We start from the raw sequence: 5,367 nt of genomic DNA on the forward strand, positions 1-5,367 counted from the left end.
ACCCGGATCGCTGCCGCAACGGGTTGGAGACCACTGGGCTAACGGGTGACACGGCAGCTGTAGCATAGGAGCTGCAGGGGATCCCAGGTGTCACCCTTCAAGTGCGGACCGCACCACTTCACCCACAATCCCCTAGTCAGTGCATCACATATGGCGCTAGCAATCTGATTTAAAAAAAAAAAAAATCTTAATGACAGCAGGGGGGCACGAGGTGGTACGGCGTACCTGCAACATATTTCTTGAAGGTACGCCGTACCACACCGTACCACCTTACTTGCACCACTGCTGGTCTGTATTGAGATACAGGCCACAAGGTGATAAGGTGCCCATACACGTCCGGATGCTGCCATGCGTTTTGTGCTAATAGAGCATTGCATGCCTTGTGCATGCGTTGTGCATGCAATGCGATGCAATGCGATAAAAATACAGTACAAAAAGTATGTGCAGCACATACTTTTTGCACTGTGCAATGAGATGCCGTGGGAGCGCGCATCTCATAGCACACATCACATGTATGGGCACCTATAGAGACACCACAACATACAGTACAGCGACACCCCAGGCAGGAAATGGAACTATATGGGTTTCGAAAGGTGCAGGGTGCTAGTTTTAACACTAAGCACTAACAAGGAACATTGACTGCTAGGGTAGTCCTATGACTATGCAGACTGGACACGGCAATAGGAAGGCATACACTATGTTTTGTACATACATGATCACTGGTGAATCTAGAAATATAGTAATGGGTGGTCCCAGGTTCAAATACTCCTGTAGTAGGGACACTAAAGCTGGCATAGCCTCACGAAAAGGGGGTATGACTTAGTAGGGATGATGATCCCACAAGCCACTCCCCTGTAAGGTGACAGGGTCACCTCCTCCTCACTGACACTCACTCAGTCAGAAAGCCAGCATGTGCAGGAATGCGTTTTACTGTGCTTCATGGTCGCACATGTGACATGCGTGATGACTACACCATCCATGTCGCACTCGCACACAGCCGCTGCACTGCCCACACAGAGAAAGTATGGTGGGCGCTGGAGCACATGGCAATTTCCATTGGGGAAAAGCTAGTCATTGCAGTCAGGCTCAGAAAATATGTTCCTGACCTGGTTGACATTAATTAACAGTTAGAAAATGCCAGGGTCATTTTGAGACACTTTGGTATATGCCGAAATGCCCATTACACATTATTACACATGCCAAAATGCCTGTCACACATTATTCCGCAAGCTGTATTGCCTATTACATATTATTTCACCATAATGACCATTACACATAAGGCCACATGCCGTAATGCCCATTACACATAAGGCCACACACTATAATGCTCATTAGACATTGTGCCACCCACCGGGATGCCCATTACACATTGTGCCACACACTGTGATGCCCATTACACCTTATGCAACACACCATGATGCACATTACATATTGTACCACACACTGTGATGCCCATTACATATTATGCCACATGAGTGTCTTTAATCTACTTGCTCAATGCCAGGGTTTACATGCTCAATTCCAGGGGTTAAATGCTCGATGCCAGGGGCTTCACGCTCAATGCCAAGGGAGTTTCATGCTTGTTGCCAAGGGGGATTCATGTTCGATGCCAAGAGGGTTTCATGCTCATTGCCAAGGGGGTTTCATGCTCATTGCAAAGGGGGATAACATGCACATTGACACAGGGGAATTAAATGCTTGTTGCCATGATGGAGTTAAATGCTCATTGCTAAGGGGAAGTGAACTGCTCATTGCCACAGGAGGAGTAAAATGCGAGGACAGCCACCAGCTGGGCAGTATTGGAAGCCGTGACAGAAGAGCAGAGAGCAGTGGGCTGTCAGGCTGTATTCACAGCAGAAAGGGGGGGGGGGGTAAAGTGTGCCCCAAACCCTCACGCATGTTCCCTTTTGGTCACCTTCGTGACCCCCCCCCCCCCCTTTTTGTCTTCCAGTTTAATCACTGAACATCCTTTTGGGAGCACCACCAGCCTAGCACTGCTAAGAAATTTAAAAAAAAAACAAGCAGCAAACATGCTGGTTATTTCGATTGAGTATCTATGTACAACTGCTAACTGATCACGCCAAACCAGTGCCAATCCCTCTCTCTAAATCCATTGTATTCACAGCAGGTCTGTGGCTATTTTGCACCCCCGTACCAGCCATTTGATTCGCCTAGGTACATGATAACAGCGGACAACATATACACACTGCAAAAACGTGCAAGACATGCTTGTGTTTTTGCTGCCACTCCCCATTACCTCCCCAAATGCTCCCTTCCTGTTGTTGTCTGCAATAAACATCTCAGAACGTGCACAACGATACCCTGGCGCGGATTCAGTATGAAATCCCGGCGGTCGGGATCCCGGCATTTAAAATCCCGACGCCGGAATCCCGACCGCCTAAATCCCGACAAGGGGGGGACGTGGATCGCCCCCCCTTGCAGGCTCGCTGCGCTCGCCACGCAGCGGGCCCGGTGCCTCGCTACGCTCGGCACGCTAATTTATTCTCCCTCCAAGGGTGTCGTGGACACCAACGGAGGGAGAAAGTGTCGGGATTTCGGCGGTCGGGATTCATAACGCCGGGATCCCGACCGCCGGGATTTTAACTGCATCCCCCTGGTGCGTGTGCAGCGTGATTGTGGCACATGCACAGTGTGATGATAATCGCTGCCAAGTGTGAACACCAGCTTTGCTTGAAGAGATGAATTAGGCTGTGCGATACATCGTTACAAGTTAGATAGGTTGAACTCAATGGATTAACGTATTTTTCAGCCTTGATTACTGTTACATCAACAATCTTGGTGAGCCATCTAGTGTCTATGAGTATAATTGCAGCTGATCTTATAACCTGGACAAGCAATAATCACTGTACCTGTTCCTATGAGATCCCTAAATTAGTTGCTACTACAGATTGGCTTCAGTTAAGGCCCCCATACATTAGGCCGACTTGTCCTTAGGACAAGTCGGACCCAAGTCTCCTGCGAGCCGCCCGGGAGCTCCCTGGGAGGCTCACTACAATTTGGCACTTGATGTGCCATTTTTTACATGTGATAAATCGCATGCGACTGCGGCCGCTGATTGGCTGAGAGTGCTCTATCTCAGCCAATCAAAAGCTGGACAGTCATTTGACACATTATTTTAAAGTTCTAATAGCCGGCACTGCCCGCCCGCTGCACAGATGATCACTGCCACCCGCCCCACTGCTCTGATCACCGCCGTGGCCACACTGCTGCTCGCCGGCACCCCCGCTACTCCCACCTGCCACTCATTTGAGAGCCGCCGCTGCTCGCCCACTGCAGGTCAGACGTCATCGTGCATGCTGCACGTCCGACCTGATCGGTCTGATGCGCACAGGATCGCGCATCGATCGGATCAAAGGTCACACACATACGTATTCCTTGACAAAGGGGACAAGTGCTCCCCAAAACGTTGGACGTTGCCATACATGTCTGATGCTTCAATTTAATACATTGATGATTTAAAAAAAGTAAACACAGTTGTGTGACAATGGGTTCCCCCAACCACTAACCATGAGTGAAAGAAAGGTTTGTGAGTTATCATTCATATTCTCTGACAAATGGCCAGAAAATCACAAATTCTGCTAGGGTATGTAAACTTATGAGCAAAACTGTATATCGCCACCACTAGACTGCAGATGTGTAACATCAGGTGTTGACCGAGTAAATGTGGCGACTTGGCCTTACCTTACAGTATCAAATGAATTTCTTTCTAGTTTAAGGCCTGATAGATTTAGAACACATTTCGACTGGAATATTTAATGCTGTATTACTCTACTAGTGGAAAACAGCTGCAGCTATGCCTATCGCAGCTACACCAGCATTGTATTCTTTTAAATGGCCACCATTATGTGAACTGACTGGGCAGCTTCCAGTGCCTGGTGGAAAACAGAAAGACGGTCACCGTCGACCAAACACTGACAAAAAAAAATAGGTACTTGTTTCCTACAACGGCGCTAGGGTGACCAACTCATCCCTTTAATCCAGGACACATAATAATTACACAGGTTCTGTGGCAGTTTAAAACCAGGTGAAATGGAGTCTTGAGGTGTGGCAGTTTAAAACCAGGTGAAAGCCAGCCACAGAACCTGTGTAATTAATATGTTTTCCAGATTAAAGGGATGAGTTGGTCACCCTAAACGGCGCCCACTAAGCTATTTGCTTAGTGGGCTATTCTGCGTAGGGAAATCCCTACGTTAGCGCAGGGTTGCCTACCCTCCCGGAATGGCCGCGAGGGTCCCGGAAATCGGGTCCCCCTCCCGGTCCCCCGGAAAGGGTGGCAATCCTCCCGCATTTCCCCCCCAGCTCCTGCGTTGTGTCCCTCGGCGGGGGGGGGGTCCGCAGGTAAAATGCCGCGATCGCGGCATTTTAGCCCCGCCCCCCGCAGTGCAATGACTGAAATACCGGCATTGCACGGCGGGGGGCGGGGCTAAAACGCAGTGACGCTGTAGACATGCCCCCAACAGGGCATCATCTGTGTGGCCATGCCCCCGGACCGCCTCTTTTTCCAGTCCTGGAAATGGCCCCGCCCCCCTGCCTGACAGAGCTGGGTGCCCTCTCCCAGAGAGGGCAGCTCAAAAGTCGGCAACTATGCGTTAGCGTACGTACGAAATCTAGGCGCTGTTCTAGGAAACAAGTACCAAAAATATATAAAGGACCTGGAATTAGGGATGGCCATTATCATCGATGGCAAAAAAAAATAATTGATGGTCTATTATAAATGTTGAATACTTTTGCAATCGATAGTGAGAATCAATTATACAGAAGCAATTATGCTCTCTTTTATTTTTTTCCTAAGCAGCACACTATTGCGAAGCTCCGCTCCCAGGTTCTTATTGGCCAACAGCCTGCTGTATTGTAAAGCAGGGGTGACCATTGATAACTAAGTGAATTCAACGATTGTAATTTAAAGATGGTACCACATCGGTAGTGTCTAGATCCCCTTCAGTTTTGACAATTTTCCCATCATGCCCTGGGTCCACGTATACCTGGAGGGAGGAATATAAATCTGTTCCACACCATCCAGGTTATTATCCGTCAGTTGTTGTAACATCGTTAACCAACGGTGGTTGACCCAACGATTTCCACCCATACCTGGACATTATTATTGGTAATATTGCACAGTATATATATACACCAAGTCGATTATTATGCAAAAGTCAGTACTGTGAGTTTCTACAATTAAATTTACAACTGACCAATAGCGTCACGCAGCGTCATGCGTGGTGCGGGGCCAATCCTAGGTGCTGTGCCAAAGCTGTACAAACTGTACAGAGCGCAGTAACTGGAGAAGAGAAATTCTAGCGCCGCCCAATACTTTCAATCTGTTACGTTTTACTGAGCAGTCAATAA

The sequence above is a fragment of the Crinia signifera genome, chromosome 4, assembly GCF_055691185.1.
Source record: "Crinia signifera chromosome 4, ASM5569118v1, whole genome shotgun sequence".
NCBI lineage: Eukaryota > Metazoa > Chordata > Amphibia > Anura > Myobatrachidae > Crinia > Crinia signifera.